General features: G+C 48.0%; 1 long non-coding RNA gene across 1 annotated transcript; it reads left to right on the top strand.

Annotated features, from left to right (window-relative positions):
- Positions 1-2,152: 2,152 nt before the first annotated feature.
- LOC144235504 (uncharacterized) lies at positions 2,153-17,676 on the top strand. Its single transcript, XR_013336225.1, has 2 exons — positions 2,153-2,511; positions 17,393-17,676. It is a non-coding gene; the product is annotated as an uncharacterized LOC144235504 (long non-coding RNA).
- Positions 17,677-18,938: the final 1,262 nt, after the last annotated feature.

Raw genomic sequence — 18,938 nt, 5'->3', positions numbered from 1 at the left:
TTGCTTTGTGGTTCCTTGACTTGTTGATTGAAGGGTGTGTTAGTTAAAAGCTGAGTTAGTTAGTCAAGGGCTTTTCCCCAAGGTTGCCCCAAGCTACACATTGGTAGTGGGGGCCAGGATAGGGCTCAGGGTTCCTGGCAGCCCAGGTAGGGGTTTCATTCGCCCCTGGCTATTTCCAGGTATGGGGGGGGGGGTTAGATAGGAATTATTCAATCATAATCCTCCCTCAGTGTGGATATCATGAACCGCTCTCCCCCCAACCAAAATGGATTCAGTGCTCACCTCACTGTTACTGGCGAGGCCGTGGGGGGTGGAACAGAACAAAGGAGACCCAGCCCCTGACCTCAGACAGCCTATAGTCTAGTCAGGAATACAGTGTTAGTAAACAAAAAAGATAATATAAAAGCAGGGTCCCTCGTAATTCTAATGTTAGCTGAGGTCATGTGTCCTTTGAAATGAAATACAATTAGCTGGGGCCCTATCCCTCCTCTGTGAAAAGTGTGATGCCCTCTCAAGGTTTCCACAAATTCCCAGGGGCCTCTGTCATCCCCAAGTCCCCGGGCCCTGGGTTCCTGCTCTTTCTGAGGCTGTTTGAATTCCAGGCAATTCAGGCTATCTTTCCTTGTTTGACCCCGAATCTCTCCCTCCAGGGCTTTGAGTGCAGCCAACTCTATGATACGATACGTTGGCGTGGCCAACAATAGTAATGTCGATCCTGGCCAGCTCCGGGCCTGGAGGCCCCCAGGCCACCCAGCCCTAAGACCTCCTGTCTGCACCGCCTTTATGGACTTTGGAACTCCATTCGAGGGCTTGGCTCCATTGCTCTCCGAGTCTACTTTTCTCCCCCCGAGGCTCCCCCAGGAATGCAGTTTTTCTCACTGTATCATTGGGAACAGTGGATTCTCCACACTCACATATCCCTACCTCCTCGCACACTCCAAGATTCATTAATGCGGTGTGCTAAGGAAGCACCGTCTGCCTTTCGGCTTTTATACCCTGTGCGGCTATGGTTTATTCCCCCCGAACCACGTACTTTTATAAAAGAGGCCTTCTTCTTAGGACTTCAGCTTTACTGCAAAGAAAATACAAAAACAAAGCAAAAAAAGGCCATATGATTTCGGCCTGTTGTCTGTCCTCTCCCACCAGCCTCTCCAAAGAGGTAAATAGTTTCAAGATTTATTTTTCCACTGATAGGAATGATACTTTCCTTCTTAGAAAACACAAGTCATTATAGTGAGCTTGCGTTTTAAATGACATTGTTTTCTCACTCCCTTTTATAACACGTCTCATTCATTCATTCGTTCGCTCTTTCAACAACTACGCAGATGTTGTGGGGGTTTAACTGAAGAGAATTCTGTCTGGGCTAGAGTGATCAGGGTTGACTTCATGGAAGAGGCGGGAACTGACCTAGAACAGCAAGGCTGGGAGGGGCAGAATTTAGTCAGGTGTAGACAGAGGGGAGAACAGGTGGAAAGTGGAGGCAGAGATTGATATGTGCAGGGAATCTGTAACCCTCCATTCAATCAACAAGCGTTTCTGTGGCTTTGCACACTTCTGGTCCTGTGCTGGGCGCTGCACCAGAGCAATTCCTACGGAGCGGGAGGGAGGGGAGAAACACAGGGCCGTTGAGCCCCCGGGGTCAGGGTGGGGGCACTGCCTCAAGGGAGATGAGGAGAGGCTGCCCAGGGACAGTGACATTTACACGAGACGGGTAGAATGTGTGGGTAAGCAGACGGAACACTGTTTACGAAGTTACAAAGTCAAGGGAGAGCCTGTAAGGGAATGAAGAAGTCCAACATGGCGGGATCCTAGGGCTGTGAGGAAGTGGTAAGAAATGAGGCTGGGAGATGTGTGGGCAGGCAGGACCCCGTGGCCCCTCGAGGGAGGAGCGACAGGTTTTCAGCAGTGACGTGGCATGATCAGATCTGGGCTCTAGACGGCACCCGGGACTAGATTGAGGGAGGCCAACGGGAAGCAGAGGGAGCGCTTCGGAGGGGCTGTGGCAACATGGCGGAGCTCTGGGGGCTGCCTGGAAAGGCAGCGGGTGGGCGGGAAGAGGGTCCCTGTGCTGGGGTGTGAGCAGGCTGAGATGGCGCTTGTGACCTCACAGTGAGGAGGCAGAGACAAGAAGACCTGCAAAGGACGGCCTCTGGGACCCCAGGGGGTGGTGCCCGGGGAGAACCAGCCTGGGGGGCAGCAGGGGTGAAGCCTCTGCTCTGCGCACAGGTTTCCCAAGAGCAAGGTACACCCTGCAGGTGGGCTACCGCCTCCAAGAGACACGGGCCATGGCGCCCTCATGGCAAGGAGTTCATCACATTCTCAATCCTGCCTCAGTCCCTCCAGGAGAAAGCCCCCGTGCGGAGGTCTTCAACACCTCTGACACTTGCTACCCTCCCCTGTCACCAAGACAGATCAGGCCTCAGGCTCGGAGCCTCCAGCGGGCAACAGCCTTCTAGCTGGGATGTGATAACACTTCCTTGCCTTCATTTTTATGGCTGCCTCCCATTTATGGTAAGTGAAACCAGATTTCCAACTAGGGCAGGGAAATCAAGCTTCGTTCGGAGGCCAAGGCATTGCAGCTAAGGAAAAACAGTGGGCCACCTTTAAGAGAATACTACTAATGAATGGCTACCGGTGGCAAAGGGATCCGTCAAAGGTCTGATGGAGGACTTGGAAGATGGGAGGTTGGGAAACACCATGACAACGAAGGGGGCACTGGGCTTGGAGTCCAGCAGCTGTGTGTAAGCGCTTCTCAAAATGGGGGTAACGATCTCTGGCCTCTTCCCGGTTGTCACTAGGGCTGGTTGATACCGTGGACGGGAACCCAGCTTCAGGATTCGGAGGTGCAGCCAGTGAGGGTCGGCTCATGGGACAGTCCCTAAGTCAGGCTCACGGCAAGAGGCCGTCCCTGCCCCCATCTTCCTGCTAGCTGGTGGTCGAGCAGGTGCAGGTGGGGTTAGAGGCCCCGGGGAGGGGTGGAGACTCGTGTCTTTTTTTGAATCCGGAGACTTCTTTGGCTCCTCGAAGAAATTTTGCCCCCGAAAAACAAATCTCCCTGAAGATAAAATATTCAAGATAAGTTGTCCAAACACTGCCAGGCAGACTTTGCTCTCCCGAAGTCATGTCAGAAATCAAGCCGCCGGGGGGTTTTGAATGTAAATCTGGTGTCAGTGCGGTTCCCGGGGAACCAAGGACAGGGTGACCTGTGCACGGGTCAGCGACGGGAGGCGGTTCTTCTGTGTGGCTGGGGAATTGCCATTGTTGCAAGACCAGAGGCCTCTATGCCCCCTGTCCTGGGGCTTCCTCTTCTAAACTTTCAGTTTGATGGTGGGGGGCGTGTCCCTGCCCACTCCCCAAGGCCAGGAGCGGGACTGGGGACTGGCGCTGCCAGACTGAAAAATGGGATTTCCTTCTGAGTGCTCATACAGACCCCATAATTTAATTCTTTTCTCTGTTTCCTGGTTGATTTTCATCACCCCCTGGGAGGGAAGTCCACGGAGGACGGAGCCTTGTTCTCGCCTGAGTTCGCAGCCACTTTCGGGGTCTAGCACCGTTTCAGTAAGTGCCAACGCACATGGAAAGGGTCAGAATCATGATCTGCTTCCTGACAAGGTCCCATGCAGACCATTGGGAGCATCCTAAGAAATACGGAGCTGGGAGGGGATCAGGACTTGGCCATTTCTTGCCCCAGTGACCCCATCATCTATAAAGGAATTGGAGAAAGAATTATTTTAAAATGAAAATTTAGGAGCGCCTGGCTGGTTCAGTGGGAAGAGCATGCAACTCTTGGTCTCGGGGTTGTGGGTTTGAGCCTCACGGTGGGTGCAGAGATTACTAAAAATATAAATAACATAAAGAAACAAAAAAAAATGAAATGAAGATTTAAGGACTGTACAATTGCTCTGAGCTCAAAATCTAAAGCTGTATTTTAGGATCATTGGGGAACTTTTATCAACTGAAGTCACGAAAATGTACCCATTGTGGTGGGATCTGGGAAGAAGAGGGTGCTGTGTGGCACCATGGGATGATGGGGCTTGAGAAGCGGAGTTTGCTGTATTTTACTTGGAGGAGGTAACGGAAGGAAAGGCAGGCTGACTGGAGCCTAATTTTCATACCAAACCACCCACCGCTTTGCTCTCTACCTGCGTTCAAATCCTGATTCTGCCACTAAGTGGCCAGGGGACCTTAGGCCAGTCGTGTTGCTTCCTTAAACTTAGGTTTTCTCATCTGTAAAATGGGGATAATAATAGTGCGTATGTCAGGGGGCTGTTATCAGGATTAAATGAATAAATGAGTGTGAAGCCATTAGAATAGTGGCTAGCTACCACATAGTAGGTGCTCAATACATGTCAGCTTTCCCCCTAAAGTTTATTATTATTATTATTATTATTATTATTATTATTATTTTGAGAGAGAGAGACAGAGACAGAGAGAGCAAGCAGGGAGGGGCAGAGCGAGAGGGGGGGAGGGAGAGAGAGAGAGAGAGAGAGAGAGAGAGAATCCCCCAACTTGAGGCTCGAACTCACAAACTGTGAAATCATGACCTGAGCTGAAACCAAGAGTCGGATGCTTAACCAACTGAGCCACCCAGGCGCGCCAATAAGTGTCAGCTTTAATCATTGTTTCTCCAGTTTTCCCTTTCTGTGATATAGTGAGCCCAATTCCAAGAACCTAAAAGCACTGTAAATTATTCTGAGGGGGGAAAAAAACCCATGATTTACATTCTCTGAAAATAAAACATACACTTACAGTGATGAGATAAGTTTCCAGGGTCGAGTGCTGTCATCAGTGAGTTGGAGTTTTCTGCCTACGTAGTCTTGGCAAATTTCTTAAAGGATGTGCAGTGTCTCTTTAGAAACCCTAAGCTCCCACGCCGTTCAAGGCTTTATTGAAGTCCAGTGTGAGTGACTTCTGCTTCTCCTCAACAGGCAAGCTGCAGAGATTCCTGGAAACTAAGCAGCTGTACCTCCATGTTTAAAAAAATGCAATAAACTGGGGCGCCTGGGTTAGGGTTATTAACTGTCCAACTTCGACTCCAGCCATGATCTCCCGGTTTACAAGTTCAAGCCCTGCTCAGGCTCTGTGCTGACAGCTCGGAGCCTGGAGGCTGCTTTGGATTCTGTGTCTCCCTCTCTCTGCCCCTGCCCTGCTCATGCTCTGTCTCTATCTCAAAAATAAATTTAAAAAACATTTTTAAAAATGCAATAAATTAAAAGTAAATCACAAATTTATAATTACTGCCTGACAACAAGGATTATACTTTGAAATGTAATATGCTGATTGCAATCGTTTGCAGTGAAATCGGCTTATATGTGATACATTTTTAGGTCCCTAAATTCACAAAATGATTTTTGACCTGAAAAGGGATGGTGCATAGTTTGGTTTCCCCTTACATTGTCACTCCATCTCTTCCAAACACGGCAGAAGGCTTTCCCCACGGTGTCAGTATTTGAGGAAATTTCAGGTTTTACACCAGAAGACTTCCCACTTCCTTTGGGATTTGTTTCCCACGACTATCCACCGCACCCCCCACCCCCCAGCCCATGGGCCCATCTCCTCTCTACAATCCAACTTCCAACTGAAGAAACTAGGAGAAACCAAAGTTCCAGGATGTGAAGACATTGAGGCTCTGGTCTACGGATTGACTAGGAAGGAGCTTTAACTATCTCCCTGGTTAGAGGCACCTCCTCGTTTTTCTCCTCCAACTACCAGCGGGTCGCTCCTCCCAGATGAGAGGAAAGGGCTTAGTAGATGCGCTTCCTTGCTGCCAGGAGCGGGACTGGGGACTGAAAAATAGGATTTCCCTCTGAGCGCTCACACAGTCCTCATAATTTAATTCTGCTCTCTGTTTCCTGGCTGATTCTCATCACCCCCTGGGAGGGAAGCCGACGGAGGATGGAGCCTTGTTCTCGCTTTCCTTGCTGCCTGTTCAAAAGACCAACACTTACAATGAAGAGGAATTCTAGAATTTCAATTTCCTGTGTATATCCTCCAACACCTATCCCCACTCTATGGACAAGGAAAGGGTTGAGTGGCATCCCGTATAGGATTATGCCGTATGGGCCATTCCTTCCAAAGGGTTTTGCTTTGTTTTGTCTGGAGCCCCTGCTCCACGCCAGGCTCTGTATCGGGCGGGCGCTGACAGCACCATGGCGAGCAGGACCTGTTTGTGCTTTTCTGGAGCTTGAGTACCTTTATCTGTATAATGGGAATAGTGATCATGTAATAATGGCTTGGCCCCTTCTAAGGGGATTGTGTGGGGATCAGATGAGCTAATGGATGTGAAAGTGCTTTATAAAATATTAAAGCATCCTATAAATATAAGAAAGATCAGGTATAGCATGAAAGCAGATGTTAAAAAGGAAGCCTTGGTTTTCTGCATCGTTTCTTTCATGATAATAAAGCAACAGGTACCAAGTATTAAGCACCTACTATGTGCCAGCCGTTTTACTCGAAGTCTGGCCAGTCAGCCAAACAGCCCCACTGAGAGCTGTACCCTCTCTTGCAGAGACAGAGCGTCTTGCCCTGGGTCACAGGTGAGCAGGAGGTGGTGGCAGGCTGGAGCCGCTCAACTAACCGGTTTCCCTTTTGCCAGACTCTCTGTGGGGCAGCACCTGCGTATCCAGGAGCCAAGGGAAGCATGAAGGTAGAATTGAAAAAGAAGGGGTAGGTGTGTGTGCCCCCTGGATCACAGAGGCAAACTTGAGGCCTTGGGACTCCAGGGAACTTCTCAGAAAAGAGACAGGAACTAGCACTCAGGGACAATGACCTAAGGGTTTTGTAAGTTTCTAAACCACTATGACTTCCCCTTATTAGTTCTTGCATATTTCAGGCGCTTGCCTGTGGGGAAGAGCACTGAGATCCATCCTTCGGTCCACCTACTCTGCTGCCAGGCAGGCCCAGCAGGGCCCGGGGCATCTCTGTAGATGCAGGAAGGAGGGGTCGTGTTGAGGAATCCTGTTCTGCACCCACTGTGGTTGAGTACGAGAGCTTGGAATGATGGAGAGTCCGGGAGTGGCTAGAAAAACCGAAAGCCCATGGGTGCCTAGGGTCTTCAGTAAGAAGAAAAGGGGAACACAGGGACATGGGGCCAGGCTGGTCCTGAGATGGGCTGGCCCAAGAAGGGAGAGGGACTTGGCCTTGTCCCTACAGGGGGCTGTCACAGGGCTGAGCTAAGGACCTGGGCTGGGCTGTGTCCTCCCTGGCCTTCTAGGCCCTCAAGTTCCTCTTCCTCCTCCCTCCTCCCTCCCCTTGCTTCAGAGGGGCCCACCCGCATTCTTGGGGAATCAAAGGCTAAAAATAAACAGTTGCCGCCAGACTCTGGGCCCAGGGAATAGGTTAGATGGGAGTCCTGTGGGCTGTGGGTTGGGGCTGGGCCAGAGGATGGAAGGGATGGCAGCTCAAGGTCCTAAGCCCCCCATCTGGTGATGCAAATAGTCCCGCCTGCCCCCAACCTGGCCCTTTGAGAGCCAGGCCTTCTAGCCTTCCGCTCCGTGACCTTCTATGGCTGGGGCTATTTGATCCCAAGCAATGTCACCGTGCCTGCCGGAGAGAGAGAACATGTGGCAAAAAATAGCTCCACCCCCTTGCAGTGTTCCTACCCATAACTGGACAGGGCAAGCCTTTATCAGTCCAAAGGCATACTCCCACTAAAGCAAAGGTGCTTTTCTGGGAAGGCAAAACCCGTGACTCCTGAGCCCAGAGAGGACTTCATGGGTTCTCATTACCGACAGCATGGTTGGAATCCTTTGGACAGGAGGCCAGCTTTGGGGCGGGAGACCGGGCTGGGAGGGGGCTGGTGTCAACCGGCAGCATCAATCCATCATCTAAGGAACCTTCATGGGTCTTAGCTGTCCTCTACCCTCCAGTCTGTGTGACAAATGCAAGTCCACTCCCCAAACATATTTGTTGTGCTCAAGGAATGTCATTCCAATGGTGTCATTGCCTGGGTTTTGGTCGACAGGAATTCAGAGGCTGGGAAGACCCTCCCTGGCTCCGTGTTAGCTCTATATTTAACTGTAGAGAGGCTGTACCTCCAGGCCAACCCTCTGATAACAAGCCCTAACACAAGCTACGAGGAACCCCGCCCTGCTGACAGGCAATGCATTGTGATCATGTGGATGATCTCATTAAAGCTAATATGTTGTCGTTCCATATCCATTCCATAGGTGTGACCCTGGGAGACTAAGCTGTTGCCCATTTTCACACACTTAGCAGGCTCATAGGAGCCCAGGTCTGGTGGGTCTGCATCAGCCTGACTTCAGATCCCATACCCTGAGCCTTCCAGGGAATGTTCGGTTTCAGATGCAGGGCTTGGAGGGAGAGGGGGAAGGAAGTCACAAAGCCAGTGGTGAAAGTCCCCACGACATTTCCTTGGAGCGCTCCCGCTGTGTCCTGCACACCGCCGTGACCCCGGTACCTGCCAGTCCCCACCATACATGTGAGCCCCCCAGACCCTGGCCGATGCCATTCCCTCTGCCTGGAATGTGCTTCCGTTTCCTCTGAACCTGCCCGACTCCTGTTCACATTGCAGGTCTCCGCTTCACCGGCTTTGTTCCCACCACACCCAGTGCTTCTATTGTCTAGGCTTCCGCACAGACGCTGTGAATGAAACACGCGATAGAGGCGTCTTGGGGTCAGTGGCTCTCTCTGAGTAGAATGGAAGTGCCCGGAGGGCAGGAACTCCGCAGATCTTGCTCACCAACGTATTGCTACGACTTAGCACAGTGCCAGGCACATGAGTGAGGAAGCAAGGAACAGAAGCATGTGTGATTTGCTGAGTGTTGACTAAGTGTCCAAACTGGGACGGCAGATGCAGCTACGTGAGTGGGGAGTGGCTACCAGGCGACACAAAGCCTTGCTGGGCGGGCATGGCGTCAGAGAGGGACAGGAAGGGCCCGGATGATCTTTAATGAACCAGATCACTCTCAGGCTTGGTCGGGCTGTGAAATGCTTTGACGTTGTGGGAGGCCGGGCTGGCGGCCCGGATGTTAACCTTGCAAGGTCATTCTCCCCGGGGCCCTCCTTGTTTCCTTGAACAATCAATCAGAGTAAATCCTGCCATATGGGTTCTGAACCTTGTAAGGAAACGACTGTACAAAATTGCTTTGAAATGCTTCTGGTGGAAGCTTCTCTCCGTGGTTAATTCTGGAAGGTGGGATTCCTGAGGGCATTCGCGTCCACACACATTTCTGTAATGATTGAATTCTTTCTCCCTCCCTTCCCCACTTTCCAACAGAAATGTGTTACCTTTCTGCACAGAGCAACAAAGCCAGGTTACTAAGGATGCCTTCAAATATTTGGGGGGGGTGGTGGAAGGTGCCTCCTCTTTAAGAAGTTTTGGTTGCAGAGAAGGAAGGAAAAAGAGGGAGGAGGGACCGGACATGAGTGGCTGGGTTAGAATGAAAATATCACCGATCGCTCTTTTTTCTTATTTTCTAAATTCACATGAAGTAAAACGGACCTTTGGGGCACACATTTGTGAATTTTACTGTATGTGTAGAGTTGTGTCCCTGTACACGCACTTAGGATACAACTCCGTTCTGTCGGCCCCAAGCCCACAGGAGTTGGCTTGAACTTATGAACCGTGAGATCATGACCTGAGTCAAAGTGGGACGCTTAACCGACTGAGCCACCCAGGCACCCCTATGTAGCTTTCTAGTCGAATGGACTTACCACAGTTTATCTCTTCACCCCTTGAAGGACATTTGGCTGCTCCTAGTTTTTGGCGACTACAAATAGAGCTGTTCCACACATTTGTGTATAGGTTTCGTACGGCGGAAGTTTTCATTCCTCTAGGGTAATCACCTGGGAATNATTTGGCTGCTCCTAGTTTTTGGCGACTACAAATAGAGCTGTTCCACACATTTGTGTATAGGTTTCGTACGACGGAAGTTTTCATTCCTCTAGGGTAATCACCTAGGAATGNTGCTCATGCTCTGTCTCTGTCTCAAAAATAAATAAACTTTAAAAAAAATGAATAAACATTTAAAAAATTTTTTTTTAAGTATAGGCTTAACTTTATAAGAAACTGCCACACTGTTTTCCAGAGCGTCTGTACCAGTCTGCAGTCCCACCAGCAGTGTATAAGGACTGTGGTGTCTCCTAGCTTGCTAGCAGCTGGGATTGTCAGGGCTTTTAAAACCATTCTGGTAAGTGTGTAATGGTGTCTCAGGGCGGATTTATTTCATATTTCTCTAATAGCTAATGTTGTTGAATGTATTTTCACGTGCTTATATGCCACTATGTATTCTCTTTGCTGGAGTATCTAGTCAAGACTTTGGTCCATTTCTTAGTTGGGTTGTCTTCTTACTGTTGGGTTTTGAAAGTTCTCGATTCTGAATATAAGCCTTTGTCAGATGTGTGATTTGCAAATATTTCTCCCAGAATGGCTGTTCATTCTCTTAACAGTGTCTTTCACAGAGCAAACTTCTCTCTAATTAAAAAAAAAAAAAAAGGGGTGGGGTCAACTGCGTGACTCAGTTGTTTAAGTGGCGACTCTTGATTCAGGCTCAGGCAGTGATCTCGAGTTGCTTGAGATGGAGTCCTGTGTCAGGCTCTGCACTGGCAATGTGGGCGGGGTCTGCTTGGGATTCTCTTTCTCTCTCTGCCTCCCTCCCTCTCCCTCTCTCTTTCTCTCAAAATAAATAAAGATTTAAAAATGAAATAAAAAATTACAATTGAAGTGCAGTCGAGATACAGTGCCATATTAATTTTAGATGTGCGATAGAATGATTCGACAATTCAATACGTGACTCAGTGCCCCCGTAATAGTGTACTCACCATCTGTCAGCACACAACAATATTACAATATCATGGACCAGACTCCCTATGCTGTCCTTTTCACCGTATGGCTTATTTATTTTGTAACTAGAAGTTTGAACCTCTTAATTTCCTTTCTAACTTTGAGGAAAATTTTTATCAATATTTTCTTTATTGTATGTTTGACTTTTTTCTTTTTCTTCCTTCCTTTCTTTCTTTTAAAAAAAATTTTTTTTTAATGTTTTATTTATTTCTGAGAGAGAGAGACAGCGTGAGCAGGGGAAGGTCAGAGAGAGAGGGAAGCACAGATCTGAAACAGCCTCCAGGCTCTGAGCTAGCTGTGAGCACAGAGCCTGACGCAGGGCTCGAACCCACAAACTGTGAGATCATGACCTGAGCCGAAGTCGGACGCTGAACTGACTGAGACACTCAGACGCCTCCTTTCTTTCTTTTTTTAAAGAGAGAGAGAGACAGTGAAAGCATGAGCAGGGAAGAGGGGCAAAGAGAGAATCTTAAGCAGGCTCTACACTCAGCACAGAGCCAGACATGGGGCTCAATCCCATGAAACTGGGATCATGACCCAAGCTGAAATCAAGAGTCAGATGCTCAACTGAGCCACCCAGGCGCCTCTTGACTTTTCATCTCAGGATTCTTTGCCTAACGTTATCATATTTTCTTCACATTCTCATTTTGTTGATCACTTTCTTGATGCTGGCCTGGGAAGCCCACATTGCTGAACCCGCTTAATCCTCACTATGATCCTAGGAGACTGGCACTATGTTTATATAACCTCATAAAATTCCTCATACGTATTACAGGGGAACAAACTGAGGCAGCACAGAGGCTTAAATGATTTGCCCAAGGTTCACCCAGCAGAGCTGGGATTCAAACCTATGTCTCCAGGACTTCAGCGCCCACCCTTTTCACCACTTGGATCAGGCTGAAATTCTGCCTGTGGAAAATCCCTCATTGGAACATCATCAGAGCGAGGAAACCAGTAACATTTGCTCCTACTTGTCATTCAGTTCTTAGCTTAAATGTCACCTCCTGGGGGAGAGCTTCCCTGGCCACTCCATCTAAAATAGGCTCCCTCCCCACGTTCCCTCTTCCTCCCACCCCTCCTCCCTCATCCCTTCTCCTAACTGAGAATGAGTATCTTCAAGGCACGTTCCATTATCTGAACTTTGTTAGTTTTCTTTAATCATTTGTCTTTTTCTACATAATTTGTTTCTTCCCCACCAGAAGGTTGGCTGGGTGAGAGCAGGGACCTTAGATTTCCTCTGCTTTATCTACAGCTTCTAGCCTAGCACAGAGTGACTGCCCACAAAATACTTGTTAGAGGATGTACGTTGGATGGATGGATGGACTGCCTCAGTTGGGAAATTTTGCTTGTTCCCTTGGAACAAAGCAGGTTCGGACCAGAAGAAATCAAAAGGCATCTTCCGTACGAACATGCTTGTTTGTGTATATAGACACTATATGGAACATTTGTTTTACAGAACAGAATTGATATGCCTATATGCTAGTATATGCCTAGAGTATCTCTGGAAGGGCTCACAAGAAACCGGTGTAAAGCCGGGTGGTCAGAGTAGTAAAGACAGAAGGAGGGTCGCTTTTCACTAATATACTCTTTTGTTCATTTTGATTTTTGTGTAATCATGTGCATGTATTGCATATTCAGAACATACATTTCATTTCAGAATCAGATCAGATTTCTTCCTGCGGAAGGCTGGGCGGCAGAGCTAGTCAAGGGGTTAATCAGAGGAAGCTGTTCCCAAAGGCAATTAACACCTTTCTCTAACCAGCAGCTTATTTGTAGGAACTGAAGCAAGGTAAGTGTTAAAGCAGAAAAGGTTTTATGGGAATAGACAGGCAGGCAACGTTTATTAAGTCATTATTAATGAGCGGGGCTTATTAATTAATTTTTTAATAAAATACATGCTCATCACAACAATGCAAACTTAAAGACGGATCTGAAGCAAAACTAACACCCTCCAGTCCAACTCCTTTGACACACTGTAATTAGAAGTTTGATTTTCCTGCTTTTTCTTTGCTTAAACCAGGGTTCAGGGTGATTTGGATAGGTTTCTTCTGCTTTCCGTGAAACGAGACATTATTCTTTTTTTAATGTTTATTTATTTTTGAGACAGAGAGAAACAGAGCATGAGTGGGGGAGGGACAGAGAGACACACACAGAATCCAAAGCAGGCTCCAGGATCTGAGCTGTCAGCACAGAGCCTTATGCGGGGCTCGAACCCACAAACTGTGAGATCATGACCTGAGCCCAAGTCGGAAGTCGAAAGCTTAACAAACTGAGCCACTCAAATGCCCCGAGACATTATTCTTTACCATCCTTTTCCAGCTTCATCCTTTTCAGAGAGAGTTTTAAGTTGACACACACGAACCTACCTCATTTGTTTCAATAGCGACCTAATATGCAACTGTATTGATACAAGCCGCTTTTCTAAATTCTTGTTATTACAGAAGTGTTGTGATACCTATGCTTGTGTCTATTTTACTCTGTATTATTGTTTGCATTTCTGAAGATGGTCCCACTTTCGTTTTTAAGTAGGCTCCATGCCCAAGCCCAACCTGCGGCTTGAACTCATGACCTTGAGATCAAGAGTTTCATGCCCCACCCACCGAGCCAGCCAGACATCCCACACATTTAGTGTTTGTCATAATATTTTTGAGAGTTTTTCCTAAAAGGCTGTAATTTTTTTATGAGGGGTGTACTAGTGTTGGTGTCCTTATGCCTTCGTCAGTGTGAAGGTTACCAATATTTTTCATGCTTGCCAATATTAGGAGATATGTGGGGGCTTGTTATTGAATTTTCACTTCCCTGCATATACATATGTATGCTGCTCCTTTGAATTTCTTCTTCTGTACACTGTTTACAGTCTTTCCCCATTTTCCCACTGGGTCGTTTGTATCTTTCCAGGTCATCTGTAGGAACATGTTCACTCCAGGGATGGTAAGCCTTTGTTATACAAAGTTTAAATATTTTCTCCCACATTTTGACCTCGTTTGTGATGTCTTTTGTTCTACAGAAGTTAACATTTTTCCTGTAATCAGATCTTTCCATTTTTTTCCTTCATAGTTATTAATAACCACAGATGTTTCCATAACCCAGTGGTTTTTGTACAGTACTCCTGACCTTCGGATTTCATGGGGATGAACGGATGTCAGGGGGTGGGGCTGAGCAGGGCTGCGCAGTCGGGGGCTCGTCACTGCTCCTTCCTCTCTCGTCACTGATCTTTCACACACTACACCAATGACTGCAGGGGCAGAGGGCCAGAATGTGGGGCCAGAATTATTGGGCAAAATATTGAACCTCCCTAGGCCTGCGTTTAATATCCTGAGGATTTAGAACAGTGCCTGACTCCAGTGAGCGGATCCGGGGAAGGCCCCTGCTTAATGGCCAATCATTATGTGCCTGACAGGGCGCTAGGCACTGTGTTTACATACATTGTTACCCTGTCCTTAGAAGCTGTCTGAGAGCCCAACAGGATTATCCCTGTCTCGCAGAGGAGGAAACTGAGGCCCAGAGAACTTAGGTACCTTGCCTAAAGGCACAAGGGTAGCAAGTCTTGGAGTCTGAGATTTGCTCCTTGGTTTCTCTGTGACTTCAAGGTCCTGCTCCTCCTCCTCTCCACTCTCTATACCACATAGATATTGAATGAGCACCTACTCTGTTCCTGCCTAATGGTGGGCATTGGGAATCCGGCAGTGACCATGACAGTGTCAGTCTCTTGCTGACAGTCTGCTGGGTGAGGTGGTCATGAGCTAGACAACTTCAAGCTGTGGGTCACTGCAATTAAGAGGTTTGCAGGGAGAGACAATATGGCGATTGCTCTTTTTGACTCAAGGATCAAGAGAGGACTCTCTGAGAACATTTTACATGCCCTAAGACATAAAGAATGAGTAAGAGCTGGCCAGTTGGAAACTGCACCATATCAGATGAGCTGGCTCCTTGGCAGGCTCCAAGAATGGAATAGAAGGTCCCTGTGGTAGGAAAACAGTCATGCAAGTTTTGAGGTAGAGGCAGAGAGGTCAGGGGAAGCCAGAGCATGCAAGGCCCGTGTAGGTTGAGATTTAAAAAGTTTGGATATAGTTATAAAGGCCCTGGGAAGCCATGGAAGGTCTAAACAAGGAAATGCTACATATGACTGTGCTTTAAAAATATCTCCCTGCGGTTCATAGCAGCACTCTCCACAATAGCTAAAACATGGAAAGAGCCTAAGTGTCCATCAACAGATGAATGGATCAAGAAGATGTGNAAAAAATAAAAATAAAAATATCTCTCTGCAGACATATATATACCCTGTGATGAAGTAATTCTACCCCTCGGTAGGTACTCACAGAAATGCATGCTTAGACAAAAAGACACCAAAGACGGAAATATGGACAAGGACACTCTTTGTAAGAGCTGTGATTTGTAAACCACTGAAATGTCTCTCAGTACTTGACTGAATAAATATTGATAGAGCCAGACAGTGGAATACTATACAGCAATGAAAAATGAACACATTAGAATCATACGTAATGATATGGATGGGTCTGAAAGAAGCAGTGATGGGTGAATTAAGGCAGATATAAAATGGTACATGCGGTATTAACCCTTTATATCAAATTCAAAAGCAGGCAAAGCTAACCTCTGGTGCTAGAAGTCAGTAGAGTGGTTATCCTGGAAGAGAAATGTGGGTAACTGAGAGGGGGCATCCAGGGGCTCCTAGGATGCCAGCGGTGCTCTGCTTTTTGGGCTAGGTGCTGGTGACACAGGTGTGTTTAGTTCATCAAGCCTAACACTTATGATTTGCGCGTGACCCTGCATGTACGTTCTACTCTGGCCAGTACGTGAGCACTGAACTTGGAAAGGGGCAGGTATGGTCTGGGGGAGGCGAGGTAGGGATATTGCAGCAAGATGCAGGTGAGCGGTTGTTGGTCAGGAGGGGCGGCAGTGGCACTTGGAGGCCTAAATTTGGCGTGGAGACCAACATTGGAGAAAAGCCCACAGGCCTGGTGATAGTGGGGGAGTGGTGGCTCGGGAGCATGCGANNNNCTCTAGCTTCTCCCATGAGCACCTGGGTGGCAGGAGGAGTCAGACTAAATGTGAAGAAAGTGGGGGAGGGGCAGATGGGCAGAGGATGGCCGACTCCAGGGCTTAGTTCTGGACGTGTGAGATTTGAGATGTTTCCCAAAGACAACATCACAGGAGCAGATGGATAGACGGACGTACAGAGAGATTTCATTTGGGAAAAGAAGAGACTTCTGCCGCTTAAGAGAAGGCCCTTTCACAAAGCACGTCCGCTTTCCTTCTCTCATTCCTCCTCATGACAAGAATTCTGTAAGAAGTGTTTTCATTTGAGTATAGTTGACACATAATGTTGCATTAGTTTCAGATGTACAACATGGTAACTTAACTTCCCTATATGTCATGCTACGCTCACCACAAGGGTAGCTACCATCTGTTACCATACACTGCTGTTACAATATCGCTAATTATATTCCCAATTCTGTGCCTTTTATTCCCCTCAAAGTCTTATCTGTCTGGGAGGCAAGGTGAGGTTGGGTGGGGGGACTATTTCTTTATGTAGAAAGTAGAGTTATATTCATATGTCTGTTGCTATGCGAACATGCTGTATTTATCTATTATAAGAGTAGCCCCGGGATAGGAACTGGGCTGACATGTTTGGGGACTGAGTTAAGAGGTCTAAGACGCAAGGGTCATGGAGAGAGGAGCTTTCAGAGAGCCCTGGGCCCCCAGGACAGGCCACTTGCAGAAACATGGGCCCTGTTACCTTTTGATTCAATCTGTCCCTGCTTCCCGGAAGGATGTGGGTCACCCCTTTCCCTTCCTGGAACTTCCAAAGCTCCCCATTGCCCTCAGGATAGAGTTCTTGGCACGGGCCACTGGGGCCAGGCAGCAAGCGGCCTCTCCATTCCAGCAGTCTCTTTCACTCTTTTTACCAGATTCTCCATGTTCCAGACACAAGGGACTTTCTTCCCTTCTGCTGAATGCTCTGTGTTGTTTCCTAGTTCCTGACCTTGGTGCCATCTGTTGTTTCCTCTGCCTGGGAACTCGGTCACTCTCATTCAGTCTTCACTGCACATCCTTCAAGTCTCAGCTTCATCCATTTTTTTCAGGAAGGCTTCCCCATTGTCTGAACAGAATGAACCCCTGACCTCGAGGCATTCCCCCAAGGCATCCAGTGCAGCCGGATGTGACTCACTGCTCTTCGTGGTAGATCTCATTCAGTGTCTTGCTTTTGCCACCAGACTGTGAGCTCCAGGGTGGTGGGGACTGTGCCTTGTCCCTATACCTGGGGACTGAGCTCGGTGCCCAGCAGAGGGACAGATGACTGATTTGTCCCATGACTTCCCAGACCAAGGACCATGCCCTGGCAACAGGTGTCAGATGTATTCTCACAGCTATGTTCTTCCCTTGCCTTCTGGGATAAGCCCTCAAGACCCAGCCAATGACCTCGAAGCTGGTCCTCCTTCATTTATACCCCCCAGGCCCAATGAGACCCAGTCTCCACCGTGTACTCAGGAGCTCGTCCTTGTGTTTACAAAATCCTCTGAAAATGCTCATGACCATGACTGACCCCACATCTACTTTTTTCAACAGAAACATTGGATACAGTTTACAAATGGGTTGGGGCCAAGACCTGCCCCCGTCCCCTTGCAAAAACCACTGAAGCTCAAACTCACGGGGGCCGACTCGATCTGAAATAATGTAAGACCGTGAAGGCGTCCAACAGCAGTGCTGGTGGTGACACTGGAGAGACAATGGTCACAGAACATGAAGGTAGTAAAAGGCTGTGTCGCAAAGCCTAAGAACCTGAATACCTTTTGTTGTCGCAGTTCCACCTCGAGGAGTTCATTATAATAAAAAAAGGCATGGAACAGAAATGGACTTATGAGCATGTCTACTAAAGTGTCACTCATCACAGTCAAACAGTGGGAGTAATCTAGAGAGCCAACATCAGGAGATGGGTTAAAAGTAAAAATTCAGGCAGCTCTTGGCCACCATTATAAATGATGCTGTGTGTGTACGTTACTTACATGGAATTATGTCCATGACACGCGTGGGTGTGTTCAGGGTTGTTCGGTGGCAAGCGACAGAAATCCATCTCAAAATGAAAGAAGCCAAGGGAGGACTTACTGGCTTATGGGATCTACAGGAGACTTGGACAACCAAAGTTCAGGAAGGACCACGGTGTGACCAGACCTTAAAAACAACTGGGGTGTGGGATTTAGACACTTCCAAGACTCCCTCTCTATCCACTATCTCTGCCTCTCCTCATGTCCAGACTCCCTTTCTCACTGCACACCAGATAGTAGGGATAGACACAGGAAAGACTGTACCCAAATACCCGCCCCCTCCAAAAAATCTTAAGCAAGGAATATACCAAATATCTTTGGCCACCTTAGGTCCAGGAACCAAACCGGAACCAGTCAATTGTGGGCAGGGCAGGCTGGCAATGTGGTTGACCCAGCTAAGGTCGAGACCTTTCACTGGACCAATCAGTAAGACCAAGGGAGGGGTCTCAACCTGAGAGTTCCAAAATTGGAGAGTGAAGAAGAGCTCTTCCTAGGGAAGGGAACTGGCTGATAATCTCAGTTATCCTCTCCTTAGCATTAAAGGAAATGGATAACAAAACAGGAAGCACAGTGAGCTCCCATTTCTGTAAAAATGACGGGGTAGGGGATGGATCAACAGGAGAAAGAAGTCTGACAAGGAATTCTGAAGTGTTAAAAGTGGTTTTCTCGGGGCACGTGGGTGGGGCAGTCGGTTAAGAGTCAGACTTCTGCTCAGGTCATGATCTCACGGCTTGTGGGTTCAAGCCCCGCAACGGGCTCTGTGCTGACAGCTGGAGCCTGCTTCAGATTCGGGGTCTCCCTCTCTCTCTGCCCATCCCCGGCTTGTGCTCTGATTGTCTCTCTCTCTCTCTCTCAAAAATAAATAAACATTAAAAAAATTTTTTTAATTTAAAAAAGTGATTTTCTTGCGGCTGTGCTGTTTTCTACCGTGAACACCAAGTGTTTGTGCGATTAAATAATTTTAAGAGAAGAGAGTTAAACTGACTCCATGAGTATTCAGTGATGACTCATTGACTGGAGCTTCCCTGTCTCTCCCCCTGCAGCCAGCCACACTGGATCTGAAACACAAA

This window comes from Crocuta crocuta, unplaced genomic scaffold (assembly GCF_008692635.1).
Source record: "Crocuta crocuta isolate KB4526 unplaced genomic scaffold, BGI_CrCroc_1.0 scaffold340, whole genome shotgun sequence".
Classification (NCBI taxonomy): domain Eukaryota; kingdom Metazoa; phylum Chordata; class Mammalia; order Carnivora; family Hyaenidae; genus Crocuta; species Crocuta crocuta.
Note: the sequence above shows the minus strand (reverse complement) of the source record. Positions and strands in the feature narration are given on the sequence as shown.